Source organism: Gallus gallus, chromosome 7 (genome assembly GCF_016699485.2).
Source record: "Gallus gallus isolate bGalGal1 chromosome 7, bGalGal1.mat.broiler.GRCg7b, whole genome shotgun sequence".
Taxonomy (NCBI): Eukaryota; Metazoa; Chordata; class Aves; order Galliformes; family Phasianidae; genus Gallus; species Gallus gallus.
In genome coordinates, this window is record NC_052538.1 from 28,411,361 (window position 1) to 28,425,067 (window position 13,707).

Below are 13,707 nucleotides of genomic sequence, written 5' to 3' on the forward strand. Positions count from 1 at the left end.
AGCTGGGTCAGGAAGCTCCAAGGGATCCATCACACTGGTGGCAGCTCAGTTCTTCATCTTGCCATTGTCAGACAAAGCTTGGGGAAGAATCTACTTGCACTTGCAGTCAAAAAGCAGCTAGTTTGTTAGAAAAAAAATCTCATCCTTCACTCCAGCTAATTGCATAAGGAAAAGCATAGACCAAGGCAGGCAGATTTATCATCAGAAGCATCCACATCCATTTAGTTTCAGTAAGAGGTAATTCTCTGTGGTGACTGGAGGTACTGCACTATCACATTTACAGCAGTGCCAAGTGTGGAGAACAGAAGATGCTGCTGTGCCAGCTGCTGTATGTTATCATTATTTGTACTAGCATCATGCCAGGAGCCAGGTGCTGCACAACATAAAACAAAAAGTAATTCTCTCTTGCAGACAGGTTACAGAATAATAGCAAAGGTGACCACTCCTGACCTGGACGGCTTAGTCTAGATCAGGACAAAACAGAGCATGTATCAGATGTCATGTTTAAATAAAACATTTTTTCTTCTCCTTGGAAAGAATCTGTGACTAACAGGAGTCAGGATTATAACACTTGTAGACAGTCTGAAGGGACACCTTTGTAACAGTATGTTTATTCAGGGTCCTGTGTGAAACATTGTATCAGAGACACCAAACCGCTGAAGTCCGCTCAGAAGCCAGTTGCAGAACGTTTAGTTCTTAGGAGGTAGAAATAGCCATGGGTCTCAGCGCAGTTAGAAACTAGCACTTTTCTCAGAGTAAATTCTTCATCTACAAACACACACAAAGCACTGCCTAGCTCATAGACTTAAAAATAAAACATTACAGATGTAACCTAAAAGCCCAGTGAAGTTTTTTTTTCTGCTCATTGTGATGGAAGAATCCATCCTCAAGCAGACACCTGGGTTTTGGTTAGCACTCACAAGCTTGGTGAGACCTCAAGCACTGCCACATGGAAGCCCACAGAAATGCGTTGAATAATGTTTCAAAGGCCTAGAGTTTTGTTATGTCACACAGATAGGTCTTTATTCTTTAGAATCCTAGGGGAGTTTCAACATGGTTAGCAACAGAGTAGGGGATAGGAACTTGAATTTATCTTCTTTAACGTAGAGGATTTCTGCTTTCTCCACAACTGGAATTCAACTTCAAAACCTCCAGGAAAATTTCATCAAATTTTCAGGTTTTGTGGGTAAAAAAGGATGGGTTTTTTTTCTGTTCTGTTGAAAGAATCTTCAATACTCGCTTAGCCAGAATGAAAATCTTCATAACACAGGTCTATAAAAGGTAAGTTATAGAAAGGAAAGTTTTGTTTACAGAAATCCCTGTAAAGAACTTTATAGAAATCTGATTGGTATGCCTCTTATTTGATTTGACTGAATGCAGAAGTGAAGTTTGAGAAATTTAGATTTAAGGAAAACATGCCTAGGAAGATCCATTCAAAGCCCATTTCAAAGCTCCTATGTTTTGCTATATGGTCCCTGCCCTGGCACTCCCTTCATCTTGGTGCTCATTGTTATGTATCTTAACTCCACACACAGGGCCCAAACGAATGAACTGCAGTTCTGCCATTGTCCCTATAGGCTGATGGATCACAGTCCTAGTATTTTACCTGCATAATCCTTCCTCCCAGAGGGATGCCCCTAATTCTAATTAAATGAGTACCTTTGAGTCCCTAATCTATGCAAAACCCCTTTTAAAATGTGTACTGATAAAAGCACCAGGAACATATGTGCATGCCACAATCCTATATGAAAAATACAAGAATTTACTTATCCAGTCACAGGCCTTATGAATATTTCTTGCATGTGTGAGTCTTACACTTTCAGTATAGAAATCATAAGCTATTTGAAAATAAACTGTGGAAGTCCCTTCTGCTTCTAATACTGGTATTAAGATGATGAAGGCAAGCTCTGTACAAAACCAAAATATTTGGTGGGAAGGGTAGAGAAGATCAAGAGTAGGATGGGAGAGAGACGGTCCCAGGCTGGTTGCAGCGCCTGACTTTGGTTATGATCTAAGCAGCCAAAAAAAAATTAGTACAAGGATAGTATCCAGAAGACCTCTCCAAGACAAGTATGACATGTCATAGTGTTACTACGGTTGATGTATGTCCATACTAAGCATCCTTGCAAGACATCTTCGGGGGGGTCTTAAACTAACATGGCAGTCAGCTGCCACCATAAGGTGGGCTGGAGCTAGCTTGGTGCCTTAAGAAACAACTCCCAAGCCTTTGGACAGCCCAGCTCACATGGCAACCTCATCTGCTGCTCCTCTCTGAACGAGAAGCTTCAGAAGCCCTACTTTAAGGAAAAACAAAACAAACAACAAACAAACAAACAAAGACAACAAGCAAGCTACCAGAATTTAGCCTTTTAAAAATATATATGTTTTATAATTCCTAGAGCTAGATCTTGACAAGTTTACTCCTGGGATCTTATCCTACAAGAAGTTCCACATAAAGTGATGTTCTAAATAAAGAGTAGCGACAAGTAAATGGCTGCAAATGAAATGTATGAAGAATCACCTACTTTCCATAATCACTGCAAATAATTTCAACTTAATACTGTTCTTCCTCTGCCTGCCAAGTATTGTAGGTTTGCTGAAGCCCCCTCTGCAAGCTGAATGAGAGCCCTAACCTCTCGAGAGCCTCCCAAATCAACAAAACGTCCCCTCCTCATTCTTTCTCTGCTAGAATTTGTTTTGCATGGAATTTATTAGCCCGTTTTGCATGAGTCGTTTGGCTGTAATCTCGGCAGCATGTAGCCTTGCCAGATTTCAGAAAGATGAGTAAACTTCTGAATCTGATAGCGACTTCAGCAGAATACCAAAAAGGGCCTTCTTTGTTCTCCATAAACAGACTATTTACTTTGATCTGGTAAAATGAATTAATGAAAGGAAATGACACCTTCCAATTTGGTGTGTGCAAGAGAAAGAGAAGTAGGCTTAATTTTTGTGTGTGTGTGTTTTGTTTTGTTTTTTTTTTCCTTTTTACAAAGATGGAGTAGGATAAGGGGTATCCTTTCCAAAGTACAGTACTGATAGAAATAGACAGATTTTCTCTGGTAAAAAGTCTCCTTATAACACCGCAAGATCCATGTATATGCAAGCAGTTCAGAGTTATTACAAATCTAAAATAGGAAGCTATTCACTTGATCTTTTGGTTCAATCCTATTAGGACCCCCCTGGAGCTCTAAATGGATACCAGCCTGTCACAGGCCTGTTGCTGTGACGACCCAGTCTTTACAGAACAAGAAAAAGAAATGATAGTGATTGGCAGACCTTCCTTGCCCTAGTATGTAACACAAAAGGAGACAAAATGAAGAGGAAGTCAGACTCTTATTATAGGTTTGATGCTTCTTAACCTTACAGCACCTTACACCTGGTAAGTGTCACCCTGCAAACTTAAACCCTCGGAAGAGTAATGTAACATTTCAGCCTCGGATGTGAAGAGTCAAGTCAGGCATTAATTTATCTGTCCTGTTGTTTTAGTTGATTGAAATGCAAACAGCATTCCTAGCAAAAGTGCATCTGCAAAAGGAGGAAATAAACAGAGGGTCAAATCCTGCTGGCCATGCTCTCAGGAGTGGGTTTATGGGTGTAAAAGCAGTGGGCCAAGCAGGATTTAGCTCACAGTGTAAATGAATGAGGGACTAGCAAAGCAAGGACTACAAGAGGGAACTGTCTATGGCTCCTATTTGCCCTGCATAAGAAAGGAAAGAATTTGATAAATTCTACCATATGGTGCCATACTGTATCCTGCTAGCTGTAAATAATAGTCTTTCTGTTTCTAGTTTCTTTAGCTTCCCTTGGTAGCTGTGACAGACTTTCAGCATTGGTTATAAGAAAGTGCAAAGTACATTTTCCTTCACTTGTTTATCACTTTTTTTTTGGGGGGTGGAGGGGGGAAGGAGTGGGGAGGAGGCAGCTGAACAGGAGAAAAAGATCAGAAGAACAGGAATAAATTGGAAAGCTTTCCATTAGATTATGACCATGAAAATCCAGATAAAGTCATTGTGATGTTAAGTATATTGTATGTTCAATTGTTGCTATCAAGAACTGTCACATAAAATGATTGCCTAGGAGTGATAGATATACACCTACATCCACAATGCTTGGGCTATGAGTCTATATTTCATGCATGTTTTTGCCAAATTTAATTATAACTTTTTTTTCTATCACTCATTAATCTTGAAGTAATCCCAGGAGCCACATAGCTTTCTCATGGAGCTGCAGAGAAAGCGAATCAAAAACTTTTCCATTTTCACTCTTTTCTGAAGTTGCCTTAAAAGAAACGAAGTTTTTACTCAAACCTTCAAGCAGCAGTTCTGACGCTTTTAGTACAACCTGGTATTTAAGAGTGTCACTAAACAAATATTTGCTAGAGCAGGGAGATGAAATCCAATAAACTGTGACCCGTAACGATGGTATATAAGTTTTGTGTTAGCACGCTCGAAAAATGACATTCTGTAGAGATAATAAGGGAATGTTAAATTAGCAAGAACAGAAAATCTGGCTATATTCTGAAATAACTTTTTTTAATATCTAACTCGCAGTTCAGAATGTTAATTTTCTTGAATAAGCAAAGCTGAACTTTTTAAGGTCTGTAGAAAAGCGCTTGCACTTAAAATGACGTTCAAATAATGGCACAGATTCCAGTTGATAGAAGCCAGCGGGGTTACAATGATTTCAAACTACAGTTTCCGATCCAACATCCTAAAGGCTTTTAGATTCAAAATTCAGAATATGCTACGGAGTGTTTTATATTTGTTTAAATATTTACATTTACGGCTCTCCAACGTTATTCCTTCATAACCACTCACTTCCAAAGGGACTTCCACCTCCAACACAAAAGACAAAATAAAAACGTGCATCTTTTACTGTTGAGGTAGGGTTTAAAGATAATTACCCACCCTTTCTCAGAATTTTAAAAAGCAAGAATGTTAGCAGATAGGCAATTGTATGTTTTCTTTTAACCTTTTAAACTTCATTTCACAGATGCTTTAAAAAAGGTAACGTTGAACTGAGATAGGTTCACTGTAACATATATACATATTGCCCGATGAAGGCTGTGTTTGTAAATGACAAGGCAAGCTCACAAAGCTGGATCACATGTAAAATTTGCATGCAAATATATTTGTTACCCAGGAGAGGAGAAAAGTTAAAGGGGTCAAAAAATAAACTCAAACATGATTTTACTTCATTTATAGTACACTGAAATATCCTGCTTTCACAATAGGCATTGCTAATCATTGCCAACTGAGAAGCCGGAGCAAATGCCTCCTTTACAAACCCTTCTTCTTTAAAAAAAGAAAACAAAACAAAAAACCAGAACTGTAAAATGGAAGGAACAATAAGCTGGGGCTTTTTATATCCAGCATAAGCAGAAATTGTGCCCATACAAAAATTTTTCTTACATTAATACCAAGCTGCCACACGGAAACTTGTAAACACGCACTGAGATTTTAAACATGAAATGAAAACTTCAGTTTACCTGAAATGAATGCACTCATGTTGCAGATATTACAGCAATTCAGCAAAAAGCCATTCTTTATACAGTTTTGTACCACCAACAAATTAGCTGCTTTGTTAAATTACCACCAAAGGCCATATAAAGAGTTCACAAACTATTATTACTTATTTACTATGTTTCAATAAGGAGAAAGGGGAGGCATTTGGTAGTTCCATTTTAACTAACAGATAACTGAGAACACTTTCATGACATAGCTTTTAGCTTCTCATCAATACATGTGGAAACAGTGCCTCATGAACATCTATTTATCTTACATATTAATTTTTAGTATTGGTGCATGAAAATTTGGAAAAGAAATACAAGAAACCAACTTTACACAACGAAAAAAAGCATCAAGAAGAAACTAAAAATCTGATCATAATTTTTTTCCTGCACTCTGCACAGCAAGAACTGCTTGTTCTGTGAATACAACACTTTCAAAGTCATTTGGCAGTGCCTTTTTTTAATTACCATTATTGCAGCACGATAACAGCATTTAGCAGTATGAAGTTTCTCTGCATTTTCCTCTTTCCACACAGTAAATATTGTCAGCCTTAGGGATACGTACCAAAATACCAGAGTTATAGAGGCATGCTGAGAGGGTTAAACCTCCAGTATTTTTCCTGAGTAGTACAATTTGGAGAGCAGTCCCTGGAAAAATGGAATGCCTCCTGTCTGTAGGATGAGCAGGGGCTTTGCACCACCTCCTGGTGCAAGGGGGAAACGCCAGAGAGCAAGGCTCTCACTGACTCGCCCTTTTCCTCATCTGTTCTTGTTTTGTTTGGGTTCGCTTGGGTTTTTGGTTCTTGTTCTATGTCCACCCCATTTTCCCACCGATTTTTTAACCCCTCTTTAAAACCTAGTGCTCCAACAGCACGAGAAGCACTCCTCCTGTCCTACCATCCCCAGTCCTATAAAGTATATGGATGGACCAAAGGGTTTTTGCACCTTCCCCACAAGAACCCCTCTGTGGACAAAATCAACAGCACACGCATTGCTGCTGTAAGCCAGACCCCTCTCTGGAAGGCATGGGAACCACAGAGAGATGGCAGTGCTAGGCTGGCACTGTGAGGCCATGAGCACTGAGAGCCCCCAAGGTGCCAGATCCAGGTGGGATCATAAGTTCTGGCCCTTTGTCCCAGCACTGTCTCCTTGGTCAAGCCATCACCAAGTTTCAATCATCTTGAGCTTTCCTCCTGAGTCCCAGGGACAGTCTGGTCTGAAGGCCTACAAGAGATGGGCTATTCCTGCCTCATGTTTTGTTTGTGTCCCGGATGGGTGTATGGGGTTTCTGCCACAGAAAATGAGTTAAACATAACAAAAGGGAAAAAAAATGTAAAATCCCAGAGCTCCTGAACTGAATACTTCTCTTTCATACTCACAAAGCCACTGTGTGATGGAGACTTGGCCCTGTAAACCTCGTTACAGTTTAGAGCAAAACAAAAGAACTAATAAGGGGGTTTCATCATCTGTTTGGCTTTGCATTCCCAGCCTTAAAACAAAACAAGACACTACCACCATAATACCAGAAAAATAAATGCTTTTCTTTCTTAGGTTCATAAAACACTCATTACACATAATTAATCATAATGACATGCTGCATTCAGGCTTCTAGCTAGGTTCTGGCTGGAAGTGTAACGAATTGGCTTCTCATAGCTTCCAGTACTTTACCCAGGATGTTCTTAAGGATGCAAAATTGATTATCCAAAATAGAAATCTCTTCGTTTCCTTTGTTTTGGTTGCTGTTGAAAAACCTATTAGTTTTTAAGCCTCTGCATTTTCCACTTCCCTTAAAGAGATGGCTATTTAAATCCATTGGAGTTAGTGGGTTTTCACTGCAGTGAAGTTAACCTAGCAGCTACAAAGTCATTAAAAGCTTGGCCAAAGATTGACCAAAACTTGACTCAATCCTCACTAAAGACTGTGGGCTGCCGTTGAGATCATCAATAAATTATATATATGTCTTAATACTATCTGTTCACAACAGACCCCAGGATTTAATATATAATATTGATTTTAATACAATCTCTCCTTGGCAAAACAGCAGTTGATACTATTTATAAATATGATACTTAAATTTTAAGTAAAAAAAAAAACAAACAGCAACCATAAAACCTTAAATAATAAATTCCAAAGGCATATAGGACCATAAGAATATCTTTGATTCTAAAAGTAAGCGTGGAAGAAGGCAAATGGTAGTGTATATCCATCACCCCAGCAGACTGTGACATTTAAACTGGGAGTACAAATTCTGCTAGAGAGATTTTGTTCATCCTCACATCACTTGCACTGAACTCTGATAACAGGAGGTTGGCACTTGATCCAAGGTCTATTTGGTCAGCAGTTTTACACTCTACTCATTTCAGCCCACAGGTCGAATTAGATCAACCCCCTGGAGAGACAATGCCTGCTAGCTTCCTCAATTCCATGTGTGATATCAGGGCTGTAACAGAAAAACACCCATCGGCTCTTGGGAGAAAATGTTACCTCCTTTAGACTCCACTTTAAGCATGGTCATCCAAACCAGCTCAAACAGACAACAGCCCCTTGCATGCTGAACACAAGCCCTGAGCCTTCTTACTTGACAAACCTGACCATGAAGGATGTTTGATGTTGCAGGAGTAATCACTACTGACTGCTCCTCAACAGGGCATTTATACCACATCAGCAGGGCACTTCCAGCTCACATGCCTCAGAAAATGGGTTTGCTCAGACAAAAGTGGCAAACCTACAGAAACCTTCCCAAGTCAGAGCAGGTGGCATTGTTATTTGCTCACAGAAATGGTCCTCAGAGTTTAATAATAATAATAATAATTGTTTACTGTTGCAAGCCAGTACACAAAGACTGCATAAAGGACTGTGGATTTGCTGTAGAAATCTGAAGCAGCCGTAGAAAGAAAAAAATTGAAAGAAAAACTTTCAATAAAATTCTATGGGCCACACTGTGTTCGCCTTCTGCTGAGCTTAGTCTAGTTGTAAGGCTGTCAGTTAATGGCTCTCTAACACATCCCCATGGGCTGCTCTAGCTTTCACCAGATGGCAGTGGTGCCTCAGGGACTATCCATCAGATGAGGTTAGCAGCAGGGTCTCCTCCCCTCTCCAGAAATGCCTCCCAGACGTGGGACTTCGGGGATTCTGTACTGCACCTTCATTATCCTGTTCAAGAGTCTCCCATTTTCAGTGGTGTCCACATTCAGAACATTAGAGGAATCTCTAAAACCATAGGGTTCCCTGAACAAGATTCTCTTTGTTGTTCAACAGTGCAAAAAATAAGTGGCCCTGGCAGCTTCTGTGGTTATGTCTACAGATTTCTATGAAATTCCAGAGATTGCTTCTGTTACTTAACTCAAAAGGACTTTTCTTATAAATACAAGGATAAAGAACAATTACCAGGAATCAGGGCTTATGGATCTGGTTTTCCCACAAGCTGTGTTTGGGCTGTTATCTCACTTGTCCATTTTTCCATCTGCACGATGAGCACAGTAATACTCCTTTGACTGATATATCATGGGCTTTAATTCAGTTGTCATCAGCAGGCTGCTGAGGTTGATGGCTACCATGGAAGCATCTATCTGAACATTTGTACAGGGCACGCATACTTGGAGTAAGGGAGATATTTTTGTTCATGATTGTGGAAACAGAATGGAGTTTCCAGCAAGGGATTTCCAACCGCCACTTCTCTCAGCTTTTCAGCCCCCTTCACACTCCACACTAATTCATAAAATCACATTTATTTATAGTAAATAGTGTATGGTCCCTCCTATATAGCAGTCAGTGCAATTTTTTTTTCCAATTCCACCCTCAAACTAATAGAGTTGGGGGCGGTTTTACCATCAGTAAATTCTCACTTCGTCACTAAAATATGTATTTTAATTACTTATTAGAAAAAACAGACTTGTATTAAATCCACTCCAACAGAAGGAATATACCAATTCTGAAACTATATCTAAGAAAACCTCTTGTTGACTACAAATGCCTGAACAAGCACACATTCTGTGCCTGTGCTCTTCTGAGCAAATACAATGGCACAATACCAAAGTCAGTTTTCAGGTTTGGTTCTCTCCTCCCCAGATTTACATTGGCTCCATTGACTAAAACAGTGTCTCAATTTCTTATTCCAGCTCTTTAGCACTGCATAGAGCCTCTGGTACTGACTGCTGATAGCTTTCACCAGGTGGCAATGGTTTCTGCAGAAAAGTCAGTAAGAAAAGCTCACGTTTAATATGCTGAATAGCCAACACTATATGTCAAGGCTTGGCACTCTGAGCATCTCTATATGCCCCAATAATCCTAAAGCACTTTGTGCCTCATCAGCCAGTTAATTTTATGTGTAATTTCACCAAAATCAACAAGACAGACTTCTATATAAGAGTTTAGCACCATCTGAGGTCTGAATCTTGATACTACGCTGACCTAATCTCTTCTGAAACAAAACATGGGGGATCAAAAGTAAACCCCTCTGATAATGGTTTGAAGTTACACCATCTGAAATAGTGCAATTCTTCCTCTAATTTATGTGGAAAAAACCTTTTCTAGTGCTGCAGGGAACACATTTATAAGGGAGAAGATGGAGATGCAACACCAGGCAGTAAATGAGAAAACAACTTTATCCTGCTCCAAGTGGAACACAGGACGATATAATCAAATACTTAAAGAATTATTTTCAGCAGTCACAAGCAATAACGCACAAGGCAATGACCTCTGTTAGCAGTGATGGGACTAAGGGTCCATGATAAATCACACATTTCCCTACTTTATATCATCAACCAGCTTACCCAGGGACTTGGATCTGCTGGAGCCAGATGATCAACTCTAGGATGAAACCCATGTTTAAGGCTCAGCATCTACACTGAAGTCTGGTGCAAAACAGCTCAGAGCACAAGCTGCGTAGGGAACTTTTAATATGGTCAAAGGCTGTTATTCTGTACTTGGGAGCAGGGGATACATGCATGTGACTGCATGCACATCTCCAGCACCAGAACATGTGTAGTCTCCTACAACAGTCTCTTGTTTCTCCTATAGTCTTACCAAAGGCTGAAAGCTTTCCCCGCTGAGCTAAAGCTACTGTAGTGTTAAGAGAAATGTTGGCACCTACTGCTTTTTTAAATGGCCAAAGAACTGCCTCTGGTACGTGAGCTGAGACATGGTACCAACTCAGCCTTCCTGAGATGTGAGAAAAGTATATTCTCTTCTGTAATACGAAATGTGTTCTGAGACAGAACTCTTCTCTGTTATACAGAAGCACAACGCAAAAGGAAAAGGCTGCCCAGTACACATTTTGTTTATACACTGAATTTATATTCTTGCAATGCAGAATTTTGAGCCACAGCTTCATCCCCACCTAGCCACAGTCCTGCAGCCCTGCAGAAGCACATGCCATACTGCACAAGCAGGGAAGAGACACATTTTTAATAAGTTGTTCTGACATTTCTACACTATGGCATTTGTATTTATTACAGCAAACCATCACAGTGCACATTGCAAATCAATAAATGAATGTGAAGCCGTTCGTAGCACTCAAAGCCTTGTCCATTACTGTAATATCCAGTTGTTTACAGTGCAGTAGCGAGGCACTTGTAGGCCTCACTCAAATATGGCTTTCATTCTCCAACATGATCAAATGCCAACATGCTGTACAATGGCTCCTTTGTGGATCAGGTATATCCCAATTTTAGCTCTGGATAACACTGTAGAAGTCAATAGGGTTGCAGTTCCCTCACATCATCAGGTAAAGATAAATTAAGTCAAAACCTCAGACCCAAGCTGTTTCCAGAATTAACAGATTTTTGGCTCAGGTCCCTTTCTATCAGGAAGAAGAGTTTAAGGAGGAGAAAGGGACCACAAGGAGAAAGGAGGTGCAGAGACAGAAAAAACGTCATCTCAGGCATGCATTGGCAGCTTCCACAAGAGAGGTCTTGAGCTCAGCTCAGAAAGCTATTTCACAGCTTCCTTGGCTGTCTGTGCAAATGTCTGCAATTTATTTCCTAACATTTCAGTCTGATCCTGCATGGGGCAGACTGCAGAGACAGCCTGTTCTCCTTGCCACATCCCTTCAGTATCCTTGGTGTGGGTTATTGAGTGGTCAACTTAGCAAGTGCCCTGGAGAGCTTTGCTTCAATTGAGAAGTTAGTTACTGTTATTATTATTCCTTCTTCTCACAACAGAAACATTAACCCCTGTGGGAAAGAGCTTTAAGCAGAGTGCTTGCATTCCAGCTTTTCAAGAAGGAGGCTTTTGTTCTTCTCCCACGAAGACAACAAACAGTCTGCCAGGTTAGAAGAGCTGCAGGTGTGGGAGGAGTCCGGTGTTGCACGGGAAACTCAGTACCCAGAGATTTCAATAAAAGGCTATGAGCAGCACAGATTAGCTTAAGACAGAGCTGTTTGACCTTATCTCCAACTCACCACCTTCAATAAACACATTTGAAGTAAAACAAACTTGCAGTGGATAAAAGAAATATTTGGAAGTACTCGTAGTTCCCCATACCTCCTATACAATTTGTCCCCAGTGCTCTAACTTCCTTCTGGCTAAATGTTCACCTATACTTTTCTCCTTTAAATGTCACCCTGGGGGGAAGAAAGGAACAATCTTCTTTTCTCTCTTTCCCAGCCACAGATTTCCCCTTCTTCACACCCTTAGTTCATTTCTGTCACACCCACCTCCTCCACTGGCCCTTAATTGATAGAACATCACTCATTATCTCCCTGCAGCAGCAAACAGCTTTATTACACTGCTACTGCTACTCCTAACCCCAGCTCCAACTACCTGTTCTGCAGCAACTCGGTTATGGTGCAGGGCCAATTCAGAGCAAACAGCTCAAGCAGGACACACCAGTACCCGCTCACAGATGTGGCTAATGAAGCCAGATTGATCTATCCAGAGCAACTCCACCTGGACCAGCACTGCAAGGTTGACTGGCACATTGAGCGAGCAGCATTTATATTTTATTAAACACAACAGGCTGTGCAGCAACTTCAGTTGAGTAATATTGCATGCATTGCTATCACGGAGAGGGAAGAGCGTGAAGAAGAGATGCAGAAGCAAGGAACGTTATGGCTATGCCCATGTCAGCACCTGCTCTGAAACCATAAGCCTTCCTCAGAAGTCAATAGGTAGGCAGGGCTGCCTTTCTAAATTGTTACACGATACTGATTAGGAATTCCTGCTTTGCCCAAAGTTGCTCAGATGTCAGAAGCAGCACTGCTGCTTTAGAGCCTTACTATGCTGTTTCTCAAACCCACGTTCCTCTGGTGTGTACAAATAAACTCCCCCGCTCCTGCTCCAAAAATATTTAACAGCAGCGGCTCCAGGGATCATTCACATTACTGAAATGTAATTAGTCCTACAAGAAGCGTAGGAACATTTACTAGCCTATTATATTAGCATAAAGAATAATTACACTATCTTTTTTTTTTTTTTTAAACACAGATGTAGAAGTACATTTTTCGCTCTGTCAGCACGTGGAGAGGCTGAGAGGTTTGGTAAGCCCGCAGGTACGTGTTTATTTTACCCATGGGAAGAGCAAATATCCAAGGCTTCTAAGAACCCTGGAGAAGGGACAAATGCACTGCAGCAATTTAACAAGGTGCTTATTCTAATCTGTATAAATATGCACCACATGTATCTTTTATAACTGTTATGTTTTGTGCTATTTCGGCAATAGCCAGGATTGAAGGCTTTGTCAGTTATGCTTCAATGGACTCATAAAAGCACCTCTATTTAAAGAAAGAGGATTTCATAGTAATGGACAAAATTGTAAGTGCTGTCAATGGCTACATTTCATCTCATTGATTTACACTGTGTAGGATGATTGCCTTGATTTGAATCACATATGCTGGAGACGTACTGCATTCAGTGCAAAACAGCCAGATTTCACAAAACAAATGAGCCAGCAAAATCCACTAATTCTCTGCGCAGAGACTGTGAGTGGAAAACTCACGGGGCTATGCTGAGACACGGCCAGCAGTGCAGCAGGGATGGAGGCTGAGTCTCCCAATAACATCTTAAAATCGTCCAAAATGCACCCACAGCATTATCAGGTGGTGAGCTCTAATGCAGAACTCAGTCAAATGAGGCCTCAGAGAACCTCTAGCTACTGTTAGGCATGGGATACTTGGGGCTTGGAAATGGAATCGGCCCTGGCATCAAAACCTGCTGATGTTTGCTGTTGCCCTGGTTGGATTGCTTGCAGTCCGGCAGAT

At 40.7% G+C, this 13,707-nt stretch overlaps 1 long non-coding RNA gene across 1 annotated transcript; it reads left to right on the top strand.

The window, feature by feature from the left end:
• Positions 1-525: 525 nt before the first annotated feature.
• LOC121111321 lies at positions 526-12,183 on the top strand. The gene is made up of 3 exons (XR_005861501.1): positions 526-1,281; positions 3,173-3,379; positions 11,671-12,183. It is a non-coding gene; the product is annotated as an uncharacterized LOC121111321 (long non-coding RNA).
• The last annotated feature ends 1,524 nt before the right edge of the window (positions 12,184-13,707 follow it).